Genomic DNA, 15931 nt, shown 5'->3' with positions numbered 1-15931 from the left:
CGGAGCTCGAAAGTTCATATCGTTTCTTGTCATCTTCTCTTCGAGAAACGATGGGACTATCTGTATACGGTCAAAACCGGGCTTGCCCTTTGTATGAGTAATCGAGACTAGAATGTGATAGGTCAATGTTCAACCTCGTGTTATATCAAACCATGGTGCAAAGTTAGATCTCCGAGCTCGTGACCCAGAGACCGATCAAGATCCATATCGGCCAAGATCGAGACCGAGCAAGATGGAAATCGAGCAAGATCAAGGGAAGATTACCGAGCCAAATAATGGAAAGCCGAAATATCCACAATCGGGCGAGGATCACAACGGAAATTCTGGCACGTATCAAGAGGAGGCTGATTAATTAGCTAATCGTGAGATTTCTTACCTCATATATAATTGTATCAAGAGTAGGACTCCCCTACTATATAAAGAGGGTATGATCATTTGTAAAACACATCATATTCACGCAATACAAAGCAATATACTATCATTCTTCCATTATCTTGTTACCTCTTTTATAGGTCAGTTGAAACATCTTTTGGTTCAAGGGTGACTGAACTCGAGGGCCAAGGCTATTTAATTTGTATGGTTTGCATTTATTCTTTTATCGTTAATTTATTATTAAATTATTCTTCAATTTGTACCAAGCTATATCACGTATCCTTAAAATCACATATAAATTCAATTGTTATCCGAATTTAGGGTAAACAACAACTTTATTATAAATTTTACGTTAACTAATCATTAATATTTTAATTTTAGAATTTTAGAGCAAGGTGAGATGTCTTAAGTAGTAGGACATTTCTAGGTAGGGGTATACATGGAAATTAATAAAGCAAACCTTAAACAATGATAAATTATATAACAAAAGAGACACAAATATTTAATATGGCTCGATCAATTGGTCTACATCCACATGCGAAAATGAGCGATCACTATCTAAAAAAAAGTACGAGAGAACAACCTCACAAAAAGACGCAAATTCTCTCTCTTAACAAGACTCTCAAACCTCTTAGGGACTACATTGTTAATGCTACTAAATGAGAAGGAAAAATCCCCAATTTATAAAAGTCCAAAACCTTTTTTTCCAAAAAAAGAAAAAAAGAAAAATGAATAGCCAAATATGAAAGATTTAAATTTTTTTTTTCATAAAAAATAAAATCAATTATGAAAAATATGTTTCCCTTCCTTCAAGAAAAAGAAGAATTAAATATGATAAAAAGATTAAAACAAACACATAACACTGGGTTGGTTCGAATTTTAACAAAATAATTGCATTAGCAAGATATTTAAATTATTATTTTTGATTGCTTAGCACTTTATCTACGCAAACACCTTCCTACGGAGGGAACAATCTCCATCAATTTTCGGTGAGAGTTCTCTATTTAGCCAATTAAAGCAGATAATCCTCTCATCGGAAAAAATTATTTACACTCAATATTTACACCTAATCATATTAATATTTCATATACATTGAATAATCATAGTTCACTGAACATAAAATTATTTGTAGAAGACACATTTCATATATATTATAAACATCGGTTGTGAGTTAAAAAAAATTTATCGTTTTCACTAAGAACTAATACAAGATTAGGCGTGTTAAACATGTATTATTATGCTCTGTCAACCATTACCATTCAAGTGCGCAGAGTAAATCCTACTCCTATGTAATATCCCACAAATTATACAAAAAGATAAATTGTACTAGGCAAGTCCCTCAAGTACAAGCTCTTACCTGTCTAATCTAATAAATGACTTCATATGCATGAAATATTATTGTCTTATAAGGCGTGAATTTCGTACCAAAACACAATTGTTAGTCAAACTTTAGAAGTAGTAAAATAAGCATGTTAAAGGTAATGATTTTTTTTTTTAAAAATAAAAACATATCATTAATGGGAATATATTGGTTACAACTTGGAAAGGTAAAGTCCAATTCCAGAAAGTCCAAAAGAGAGGGTCTCGTTTTGTTTTTTATATTTGCCAATTAAGATACCTGTGGCAAGTTGCTAGATACTTTTACACGATTTACTCAACTTGCTCTCTTGCTTATATATATATATATATATTACAAAATAATTATGTATGGATGACACTGTTTTCTTTTAAATTAATTACTATATATTCAGTTTTGTCTGATCTTGTGTAGATGTGAGATAGCTAGTATATATGGTGAAAAAATTGAGGTATGCGTAAATTGAATTGAACACAACTATTATTAAAAGAAAAACTAAATATAATGGTTGGTTCTCATTTTTTGAAAATTTTCTGTTGCATTAATAATTCAGACCCCACTTTGTGGGATTTTACTGGATAGTTGTTGTTATGTTGCATTAATAAGTGGGGTTGTAGCAATTACAAATACTATCTGAAAATAAATAATTCTTCAAAAAGTGAAAATTTGGGGGATTTATTCCATCTAATTTTATAAAAATTGTTGGATTTCTTATCAGTTTGACTTTTGTACACCTAAGAAAATTTGTGCATGGAGACAGTCCTCCTCCATTGATTTATGTTATGTTGATATTGCATTCATTTTTTATTTTTTTTTTGCACCAAAAGATACAGAAATAAGTTTTATAGATGGATATAATTTTTTTTATCCGTAGCAATAATCTCTTATTAATAATAAAAGAAATTACAGTAACTTTTCTTTTTAATGGATCTTATCCTACACGAATTCAAATTAGTTGGAGCATAAATGCGAGTACTAAACACAAGGTAAAAACTAAAAAATATATTTTCAAAAGGACCATTTTTCATGGGCAAAACTGAAAGTATTTATATCCAATAGCCAAAAAATATACAAAATTTATATATTTTTGTATATAACATAAACACACACACGTATATATATAAATACTTTTTTATTTTTCTATTTTTCATTCACAAGTAGTATTATTTTAAAGGAGAAAAAGCGAAAGAACAGAAGGAAAATAATTTCTTACATGCTGCTATCACATGCATGTGTTCTGCCAAGTTGACACGTTAGCTGAAAACTTTTATTGCATTTAATGTTCAATATTCAACTATGTTTTGTCATCCGATAAAAATAAAAATAAAAATAAAAACAAAAAAAAAACTATTTTTCTCTTTTATTTTTTCTTAATTTAACGGCTAAATTCGTATGCTATCTTTGGATTAAAAACAGAAAATTATTGTTGAACCAGAAATAAAATTAGGATCAAATAAACACTTATATGTACTCCCATTTGTTAACTATTTTGTCTTTGAGTTTCGTCTTTACGTATAATATTTTTTTCGGGGAGTTAAAATGAAAAAATATGTGCAACAATTTTATATTGCAAAGATATGAGACAGACTAATCGCTTTCCATAAAGGCATAAAATAAGCAAATTTTTTGTATTGAAGTTATTTCCATTATGAAAGAAGAAGTGTAAAAGTTGTGATACCACTAATAAGGTAACCGATGTAGGTGAATGTTTGGGGAGTCGGAGAAAGAAATACTAAATCCTAATTATTTCAGAATATTATAAGTGTTATGAAACAATAAAGAAGAAGAAGATTGCAGAGCAAAATATGTAGAAATTTTTTGTTAATTTGGGATGAATTACAATGGGATAGAACTCTCTATTTATAGGGGAAAAGTGACTTAGTCACCAAGTAACAAAATCTAGAATCTCTCTCAAATATAGACATTCACCTTAAATACAATTCCATTTATAACACCCCCACTTGAATGTCTATTCAACAGATAATGTGCCTCGTTAAAACCTTAATTAAAATAAAATACAGTGGAAAAAATTATAGAAAAGGAAAAAGAGTACACATGTTTAATAATACGCCTTCTGGTTGCCTCGTTAAAAACCTTGCAAGGAAAACTCATTGGGACAAAACCTTGTAAGGAAAAAAGAGTACAACGCGTATTAATTCCCCCCGATGAGAGCATCAATTCACATCTTTGAGCCTTCGCATCCCGATCTTATGCACCATCTTCAAAAAATCATTGGTAGAGATTTGATAAATAAATCAACCATATTAACTTGAATGAATATGTTGAACCTTGAAATCATCATTCTTGTTAGATATGTAATGTCTTCATATAATGTCATGGAATAGCCTTTTCAATATCTCCATAGAGGTATTTTCACTATCACATTATCATGCTTATAGTTATAGCAAGATACATATGTGCACAAATTGCACTTAGGATATGGTACTTCAGGACCAAGAATTATATATGCTTTAAGCGATTTAAATCTTTCAAGGATTGTCATATAAGGTAAGTCATATAATCCATATAATAGACTTAGATGCATATCAAGTTTTCATGTCATGCTAGACAAATAAGATACCGAAAACTGATTGCACGTATCATTTACTTTATATTTTCAAGTATTTGAACTACATATTCAAAACTACATGTCTTTCATATAAAACGAATTCTATTCGAAATTGTTTCTCCAGACTTAAGATCCTCATATATATTTAGCGCTCTCATAGATGTCGTCGACGAATATTTTATATCGTTTCTAACCTTTTTTTTTCTTCATAAAGACATAACATAGAGATCTCTTCATTTATATTTTTAGGTACCTGAACCTCTCTTGAGATTTTATGAAGTGTTATGTCATGTGAGCTTCTAGATCACTTGCCTCCTTATTATGAGCATTTTCTCATCTTCTTTATTAAGAATTTTATTTGAAACCGATTTATGTATACGCTTTAAACATACTATAGACTTTGTCCTTCTAGGACTTATTCTAATAAGAGCATTTTCAGTGAGAATATAGTTACTTTCTTTGGGTCAGCAAATGCGTTTGGCATGCTTTGCAATATACTGTAGATGAATTATCTTTTTATGAACTTCAAGTTCATATTATCTTATTTGAGGATCTAGATGTACAAATGATAATTCATTCCACGTAACTTTTTCTCAATTGTTTATCATGTCTCCCCCTCATGTTAGCAAAACTAACTTGCTTCCTCAATTTTCAAAACTGATCTTTGTGCGTTATGGTGCTAATCAAAATATACACTGCACATTAATAATAATACGATGGAATTATTTGGTTCCTGACCCTGAAGCACTTGTGAGGGGAGAATGTAATATACTTTCGTATATAAGGTATATCAAACTGATATAGATAACTTTGTTCTCATAAGCAATAGTTTAACTATTAAGTGGAGGCACTCAATAAATCATCTTGCTAAACCAGTTGTGATGTAAATCAACTTATCAAGATAAACAATCTTGAATAGAAAATCTGAAAATTATGCTCTAAATTAAATTATTGAGAAAGTTACCTCGCAAATACCAGGTTGCAGGTTAATAATAATCTCACATGTAACCATCTCATAGATGCATCTTATGCGGTATACATGGCAGGTGAATGAGCTCATATTCACCTTTGATATTTTCATTATTCATGGGAATCAATCCCAATTTTAATTGGTCTATTAATTAATGAGAACAACATAAGAGAATTCGTACAGAATTTTTTAGTTCTTTAATATTTACCCATGTGAATTCTCTTTTATTTTTGCACATCATATTTAAATTAACATGGCTAAATCAATTATGTCAACTGAATAAATTATCAATATTGACAAAGTTCAGGTTTATACCATGACGTGCGCAACTATCAAATGTCACGACCCTAAACTCAAAGCTGTCGTGATGACGCCTATCAATAGTACTAAGCCAACCGACTTCCACAATACTACCATAATCATTGAAAGTTATGCCAAAAGACATCATGTTTAGCAGAATTTCATAAAGGAAAATAAGAGTTGAACTCAAAAGACATAGAAATACGGAAAAATAAACCTCAAACATCGGGGTGTCACTGAGTCATGAGCCACAACTACAAACTGTTTTGATGACAACAAGACTAACATAGTGTCACGCCCCAAACCTGGGGAGGCGTGGCTGGCATCCGGTGTTGTACTGGCCCGAGCAAACCACTCTATAACTCATTTTTCTTCTAACTATCATGGGCCAACATGGCCGCAACTTGTAATGTACAATTGTAAGTGGAAAAATGTTATATTAATGAACCATCATTCATAAAACATTAATACATTTGGGTCGTCAAGGCCTCTAACATAATGTACAAAATGAACCTCTATGTGTCTACAAAACCTCTAAGAGTATTTGACACTAAATGAGACAAGGCATCGGCTAACCCATAAGTATGTAGTAAAACTCTGACATGATGAATCATAGATTCGGCTACACTCCGAATGAGTTAGAGTCTTACCGATCCTTTGCTGAATGCCAATCTCGTCTACTATGAGGGATCGTCAAACTGATTGTTTATACCTGCGGGCATGAAATGCAGCGTCCCCAACAAAAGGACATTAGTACAAAATAATATACCGAATATGTAAGGCAATATACTAAAAGCTGAAACTGAACTGATAATATAATAACTACAAGTAGCTGGAAGTCAAAGATAATCTGAAGATATGCTTACCTGTTGATACTGACTCAACTCTCTCAATATAGTAAGTAAAATAGTTGTCCGTCCCTATAAGGCTCGGTATATATATATATATATATATATATATATATATATAAATGCTCTGCCGTAGTAGGCTCGCTCATAAGCGCTCGGCCATAATAGGCTCTGTATCTCGACCATGCTGGGTTAGCTCATAGGCGCTTGGCCACAGTAGGCTCGGTATATAACTTACCATCTGATCAGAGGTTGTCCAATAGGGGCCTGCCCATCAATTATAGCTCGATGGTAATGAAAATACTTTTAATATTGTATATATAAACTCTCTGCTCTCTTGATTGGAAAAGTAAAATACTCAATTGAATATGAAGTCCCGATAAGGAGAATATTGTAACTTACAAAACTAGAAAAATATACTTAACTTGCGAGACAACAAAATATACGTAAATTTTGGGATATGAATTTTTCTTTATGCCTCGTTACCAAATTTGTGTAATGACGAGATCATGCCAAAATGAAGGAAAAGTTTAGCATTAACATACCTTAATTTCTCATACGAGATCATAGAAGGTCGCATTCTTTAAAGTTTTCCTACATCTTACTTTAATTGAGATAATTTGATAAAAGGAACCTCCGGTTAAGATTACTGTTCATCTTTGTAAAAATAGAAAGAAGAAACAAGACTTGTTTTTGTACTTTTTTTGTTTTGAAAAGAAGAGGAATGCCAATTGCTACGTATTGATTTATAATGAAGGAAAAGAAAGGATATGCTGCAGCATTAATTATCTTTGGCGGTGGAAACATGACTAGTTAGATAAGAGAGAACTTTTCATTCATGTTGGACACGTGTTCACCAAAAGTTAATGCTTACCACATTACTTCATGACATGTGGCAACCACAAGGACACTCTTATCCATGGAATATGAGTTTAAGGATGGATATTTTAATAGCTCCACGTGGAATACACAATTATCCCCTATTTTGGACACTTGTCTTCCACAACTACACATGGAATTCTACTCCCTCCACTCTTTCCGTAATTGATGACACATGGATATATACTTGCACTAGTCACCTACTAAAATTACACATCTATTCCATAATCTCACCTAATTTTCACACGTACCCATCTCTTTATTCTACCAAATCTTTATCTAGTTCTACTACTAGCAATACTTATCCACTATTTCCTAATTAGCTATAAATATGCCACCTCCATGATAGCTTTTATTAGTCACTTGTTGCTCCTTACTATGTAGCCACGTGGTGACATCCTAGTCACCTTATAATTCTCCACAAATCCTCATCCTAAAGTACTACTGTAAAAAATATTTTTAAGAAGAATTATGGTACCATATCAAAATGTATCTAACGGTATCAAAGTTGTTAATCTTACGGGGTTTTACAATAACATTACCACAAATCCTTTATAACCTCATGAATGACCTTAATCCCTTTTAAGCTCATATGGATGCTACGACTCGTCCTAGTACTGAAGTACGTGATGTCATACTACTAACATTAAAGACTTCATTTCTATTCTACACGTGTAATCTTCAAGGTTCACACCAATTGACTCATCACCAAACTTTACACGTGTAAACCATGTGCTTTAAGTGCTGTGACTTATGTGCACATTGGTGCCACCCTTGGCCATATTAATTCCATGTGGCAGCCCATTTAAGTTCCTATTTACATGTGTCATCCTTTGGTAAACCTTTCATTACATGAAGACACCACATATTTTGCATGTATAGATATATAACACTTACTACCACTTGTTCACATCCCACATGGCTTATGTCCCACGTACCACTTATTCAACAGTCCTAATATATTTTTAGTCTTACACTACAATCATCCAATTAACCAACTGCACATATAATTAATTCTAGTACTCAATTTGCTTAAATACTAATATACGTCATATATTTTACTATCATGATGATGTGGTATAGCATTAATCCATAACTACGGGGTATTATAGCTTGGACTTTATTTCAACTCAAAATGTCAAACTTCGGCGATACTCAATTCCTTCGATTCGTTTACCTTCTGACCTTCATAAAACTTACTTATCACTTGCTTGGAATATCACAAATACTTATAATCTCAAAAATAGTCTTGTCCATGAACTTATATCAGCTATCTTATACAAATCCAATATAGAAAAGTACGGGATGTAACATCCTTTTTCCCTTTAGAAACATTCGCCCTCGAATGTTAACTCTTAGAGATTTACAAAATTTTCACTAAGATTTCCTCTGTAAATTAAACTTAAAACCCAAACTATTTCTATGGTGTCGACTATTCACAACTTTGTGTACTTGGGTATCTTGTATCTTCTTCACCTTTCTTACTTACTTTTCAATTACACATCGTATCTTCGATTTCTTTCATAACCTTCCTTCCACATAGGCGGAAATTATGCCTTAAAGCTCTATTGTAATACTTGCACCTTTAGTGCATACAAAATTTGGTAGAAACTTTATACTGACTTCTTACGACTCAACTCTATGGCATGATCTGAGAAACAAATGAAGGGTGACATTTCCTAAATGCCCTATAGCCTCTCAACTATAAATGTGACGTGCAACACATCCATAAGTGAGACTCTACTAGGCACGGCTTTGTCGACTCCCTAGGACACGACCTGCTCTGATACCACTTTGTCACGCCCTAAACCTGGGGAGTCATGGCTGGCACCCGGTGTTGTACTGGCCGAGCGAACCACTCTGTAACTCATTTTTCTTCTAACTATCATGGGCCAACATGGCTGACTCGTAATGTACAATTGTAAGTGGGCAGATGTTATATTAATGAACCATCATTCATAAAACAGTAATACATATGGGCCGTCAAGGTCTCTAACATATTGTACGAAATGAACCTCTGTGTGTCTACAAAGCATCTAAGAGTATTTGACATCAAATAGGATAGGGTACCGGATGACCCATAAGTATGTAGTAAAACTCTAACATGATGACTCATAGACTCGGCTGCACTCCAAAGGAGGTGGAGTCTTACCGATCCTTTTCTGAATGCCAATCTCGTCTACTATGAGGGATCGTCAAACTGATTATCCATACCTACAGGCATGAAATGCAGCGTCCTCAACAAAAGGACGTCAGTACAAAATAATGTACCGAGTATGTAAGGCAATATACTGAAAGCTGAAACTGAACTAATAATATAATAACTGTAAATAGCTGGAAGTCAAAGATAATCTGAAGATATGCTTACCTGCTGATACTGACTCAACTATCTCAATATAGTAAGTAAAATAGTTGTCCGGCCCTATAAGGCTCGGTATATATATATATATATATATATATATATATATATATATATATATATATATAACTACTTTACCATAGTAGGCTCGCTCATAGGCACTCGGTCATACTAGGCTCTGTATCTCAACCATGCTAGGCTCACTCATAGGCGCTCGACCACAGTAGGCTCGGTATATAACTTACCATCTGATCCGAGGTTGCCTAATAGGGGCCTGCCCATCGATTATAGCTCGATGATAATGAAAATACTTTTAATACTGTATATATAAACTCTCTGCTCTCTTGACTGAAAGAGGGAAATACTCAATTGAATATGAAGTCCCAATAAGGAGAATATTGAAACTTACAAAACTAGAAAAATATATGTAACTTGCGAGACAACAAAATATACATAAATTTTGGGATATGAATTTTTCTTTATGCCTCGTTACCAAACTTGTGTAATGACGAGATCATGCCAAAATGAAGGAAAAGCTTAGCCTAAACATACCTTAATTTCTGATACGAGATCATAGAAGGTCGCCTTCTTTAAAGCTTCCCTACATCTTACTTTAATTGAGATAATTTGATAAAAGGAACCTCCGGTTAAGACTATTGTTCGTCTTTGTAAAAATAGAAAGAAGAAACAAGACTTGTTTTTGTACTTTTTTTGTTTTGAAAAGAAGAGGAATGTCAATTGCTACGTATTGATTTATAATGAAGGAAAAGAAAGGATATGATGCAGCATTAATTATCTTTGGCGGTGGAAACATGACTAGTTAGATAAGAGGGAACCTTTCATGCATGTTGGACACGTGTTCACCAAAGGTTAATGCTTACCATATTACTTCATGCCATGTGGCAACCGCAAGGACACTCTTATCCATGGAATATGAGTTTAAGGATGGAAATTTTAATAGCTCCACGTGGACTTCACAATTGTACCCTATTTTGGACACTTGTCTTCCACAACTACACATGGAATTCTACTCCCTCCACTCTTTCCGTAATTGAGGACACATGGGTATATACTTGCACTAGTCACCTACTAAAATTAGACACCCATTCCATAACCTCACCTAATTTGCATACGTACCCACCCCTTTATACTACCAAATCTTTATCTAGTTCTACTACTCGCAATACTTATCCATTATTTCCTAATTAGCTATAAAGATGCCACCTCTATGATAGCTTGTATTAGTCACTTGTTGCTCCTTACTATGTAGCCACGAGGTGACATCCTAGTCACCTTGTAATTCTCCACAAATCCTCATCCTAAAGTACTACTGTAAAAAAATATTTTTAAGAAGAATTATGGTACCATATCAAAATGTATCTAATGGTATCAAGGTTGTTAAACTTGTGGGGTCTTACAATAACATTACCACAAATCTTCTATAACCTTATGAATGACCTTAATCCCTTTTAAGCTCATATGGATGCTACGACTCGTCCTAGTACTAAAGTACGGGATGTCATACTACTAACATTAAAGACTTCATTTCTATTCTACACGTCTAATCTTGTAGGTGCACACCTAATGACTTATCACCAAACTTTACCCGTGTAAACCATGCACTTTAAGTGCTATGACTCATGTGCACATTGGTGTCACCCTTGGTCATAATAATTCCATGTGGCAACCCATTAAAGTTCATATTTACATGTGTATCCTTTGGTCAACCTTTCATTACATGAAGACACCACATATTTTTGTATGTATGGATATATAACACTTACTACTACTTGTCCACATCCCACGTACCACTTATTCAATAGTCCTAATAAATTTCTAGTCTTACACTACAATCTTCCAATTAACCAACTACACATATAATTATTTCTAGCACTCAATTTGCTTAAATACTAATATACGTCATATACTTTACTATCATGATCATGTGGTATAGCACTAATTCATAACTACGGGGTATTATCGCTTGGACCTTATTTCATCTCAAAATGTTAAACGTCGGCGATACTCAATTCCTTCTATTCGTTTACCTTATGACCTTCATAACACTTACTTATCACTTGTTTGGAATATTACAAATACTTATAATCTCAAAAATAGTCTTGTCCATGAAATTAAATCAATTATCTTATACAAATCCAATATAGAAAAGTAGGTGATGTAACACATAGTCTGGGAATAATCCAAAATACAACTACGGGGAAGATAGAGAATAAGAAAAGCAGGGTTGCGGTTGCAAGGCAGCTACCTTATTGTCTCTAGTGATCAGCAACAGAAGAATAATCAGTAGTCGCTATCGTGGCTAGAGATACCTGGATCTCAACAAGTAAACAAAAGTAAAGTGTGCAGAAAATAGGCATGCTTTCAATTCAAGTATTCAGCTCAAGCAGTAAAGTAAATACAGATCTGGATAACGTGAGGTATAAAGCTCAGCTAATCTCTACGTGCCAATGCACAGCATATATGAAAATGCACCATGTACCTCCACTCTCAAGTGCTCAACCACTCGGTACTGTATATGGCCATCTAGCCAAGGGAAGATCCATCCCGGAATATATAGACATCACTGACAACGGTCACTTAGTACCGAGCAAGGCCATTCCAGCCATGTGGAGAAGATCCATCTCCAGGTATCAATGCTTCGGACAAGATCCATGTCCAGGGAAGATCCATCCCTCAATAATATCATTCGTGCCTATTGTGGGTGTGCAGACTCCGGAGGGGCTCCTACGGCCCAAGCGCTATCATAATAAATATAACTGATGCGGTGTGCAACCCGACCCCATAACTGTCATTTATAATTAGGCTCTCGGCCTCACTCAGTCATCACTCTCCAGTATCACCCACGGGCTCACAATGTCATGGAAACTAGCCCGTAAATAAGGATATGACATGCCAATAATAACAACTGAGACTAAAAAACGACATGAAATGCATGAGTATGACTTAGTACAACTAACAGTGAAATTAGTGAAATGACAACAAGAAACGACCACTAGGGGTCCCAATAGTATCAGCATGAAGCCTAACATGGTATCTAGCATGTTTACAGTTCAATTACTTTATCACATAATGAAAACTCGGATAGCAACAAGAAAGAGTCATTAAATGGTGCCATAGAATAAACTAGGTCACGATTCTCACAGCGCACGCCTACACGCCCATCACTTGGAATGTGTGTCACCTCATTACTAACCACATAATACGTAGTTCGGGGTTTCGAACCCTCAAAACCAAGTTTGGAGTTGTTACTTATCTCAAACCAAGTCAAAATCCTACTCCACGACGCCTTTGCCTCTCAAATCGACCTCCAAATGTTCCAAATCTAGCCAAAAGTAATACAACAAAATCAATATATGCTAAGGGGACAATTCCACAAGGAAAACTACTAAATTGGACTCAATTCCCGAAATCGGCTCAAACCCGACCCCCGGACCCATGTCTCGAATTCCAACAAAAGTCACAAAACTAGAAATCACATTCACTCACGAGTCTATCCATACTAATTTCATCTAAATCCGACATCATTTGGTCCCTCAAATCCCCAAATTATTCTCTCCAAAATTCCAAGCCCTAACCCCTTATTTCACTTCAAAAGTCCTACTAATTAGATAGAAAATCAACAGGAAAAACCCACAGTTAATGATAATAGGGCAAGCAATTTACCTCAGTGAATATACTTGAATCCCCTTCAAAAGTCACTCCAAAAGCTCAAAAGTCCGAGTTGAAAATGGTGGAAATGAGCAAAAATTCGCGAAGTCTTGTATTTATACCTTCTGCCCAGGCTTTCCGCACCTGCGGCTCAATAAGCGCATCTGTGATGCCACTTCTGCACAACAACCTCCGCATCTGCAGAAAATTACTAAAAATCCATGCACCGCTTCTGTGACTTTATAATGCATCTGCGATCATCGCAGGTGCGAAACTAACATCGCACCTGCGTACCATCACACGCACTTGCGCCCTCTCTTCCGCTTTTGCGACCATCGCAGGTGCGGCAAGCCCCTCGCAGCTCCTCTTCCTTTCGCTTTTGCGGTCACATTCCCGCTTCTGAGGCTCGCACCTGCGGCTCCCACTCCGCATGTGCGGTTATAACAGCTGAGTTCCAACTTTAGCAACTCCTCCAATTTTCAAACTTGTCCCGTTAAACACCCGAAATCAACCCAAGGCCCTCGGGGCCTTAACCGAACATACCAACAAGTCATATGACCCCATACGAACTTAGTGGAGCCTTCGAATCACTCAAACAATATCAAAACATCAAATTACCCTCGAATTCAAGCCTAAGAACTTCTAAACTTTCAAATTTCACAAACGATGCCAAAACCTATCAAACCACGTCCGAATGACCTCAAATTTTGCACATAAGTCAGAAATGACACCTCAGACCTACTCCAACTTCCAAAAATTTAATCTGACTCCGATATCAAAATTTTCACTTGTCACGAGCCGAATTTCCCACCCTCGGGAGTCGTGATGGCGCTTACTAATGTGAGCTAGGAAAGCTAAACCTTTGATCTAATTACTTCATTAACCAATTATTTCTTTAAAACAAATATAAGCGATAACATAAAAATAGCGGAACTTTAAATAATTAAGCGGAAGATAACAATTAAATATCTGAAATATGCATCTATTACAACTCTTAAAACCTAAAGCACCCAAAACATGGTGTCACAGTGTCACAGACGGTCTAAGAGATTACTACATACAAATTCTGAAGAAAATGACAATACACTATTTCTGAATGAAAGGAAATTGAAATAGAAAATAGGGATAGAGGGGGACGCAAGGGCCTGCAGACGCCTACAGGTCTACCTTGGATCTCGTGTGGACTGAAGGTAGCCTCCACACTACGGTCCAAAACCTGCTCCGGAATCTGCACATAGTGCATATTGTAGTAGCAGCACAACCTACCCCATGTGCAGGTAAGTGTCTAGCCTAACCCCGACGAGGTAGTGATGAGGCTAAGACCAGACTACCAAATAAACCTGTGCAGTTCAAATATATATACAGCGGAAAAGAAATACAGAAATGAACAAATAAAGATAGGACGGGGAAACATGCTTCGGGGAATAACAGGTGAAACAGAATATCAAGAGAATTATAAAGGAATCAAACTCAACCACTAACAAGAATAAGGAAAACAAAGGCAGATTTCACTTTCTTTTCACATCTTGTTGCAGGCGTGCAACCCGATCCCAATTCATGTATCTCGTGGCAGGCGTACCACCCGCTCCCATTTTATTTATCTCATGGTAGGCGTACCACCCGCTCCCGTTTCATTTATCTCATGGTAGGCGTACCACCCGCTCCCATTTCATTTATCTTGTGGTAGGCGTACCACCCGTTCCCATTTCATTTATCTTGTGGTAGGCGTACCACCCGCTCCCATTTTATTATATCTTGTGGTAGGCGTACCACCCGCTCCCAGTTACAAGACAACAATAATCACAAGGAATCCCGGCAAGGGAACAAGAGTAATATAACTTTCCGGCAAGGGAACAATGATATTTCAACAACATCCTGGCAAGGGAAAATACTATCAAAACAAATATCACGGCAAGGGATCATTAACATCAAACAAACACCCCCAGCAAGGGAACAATGGTGATAATAATATATGAAGAACAATAAACCACAACGGAGTCATAACAATTATAATACAAGACTCACGGGCATGCTTGACACCGATGTACAGATACTCGTCACCATGCCTATACGTCATACTCCACAATTAACATGTAGAAAATAAGACACAACTCTTAATCCCTCAAGCTAAGGTTAGACCAAACACTTACCTCGATGCCACGAATACAATCCACGATTCAACTATAGCTTTTACCCCTTGATTCCACCACCAATTCGCTCGTATCTAGTCACAAGTTACTTAGTTACGTCAATAAACGCTAAATGAATCAATCCCAATGCATGAAAATGAATTTTCTAAAGTTTTACCCAAAAAGTCAAAAATCTCCTCAGGGCCCACATGGTCAAAACCCGAGGTTCGAACCAAAACCCGATTACCCATTCCCCCACGAACCCAAATATATAATTTGTTTTGAAATCGGACCTCAAATCGAGGTCCAAATCCCCAATTTTTGAAAAACCTAGGTTCTACCCAAAACACCCAATTTCCCCCATGAAAATCATTGATTTTGAGTTGAAATCATGTAAAAAGATGTTAATGATTGAAGAAAACGATTAAGAAATCACTTACCAATGTTTTGGAGAAGAAAGGTTGTTTGAAAAATTGCCT

This window comes from Nicotiana sylvestris, chromosome 2 (assembly GCF_000393655.2).
Source record: "Nicotiana sylvestris chromosome 2, ASM39365v2, whole genome shotgun sequence".
Classification (NCBI taxonomy): domain Eukaryota; kingdom Viridiplantae; phylum Streptophyta; class Magnoliopsida; order Solanales; family Solanaceae; genus Nicotiana; species Nicotiana sylvestris.
The sequence above is the reverse complement of the archived record's forward strand: the minus strand, read 5'-3'. Positions refer to the sequence as shown.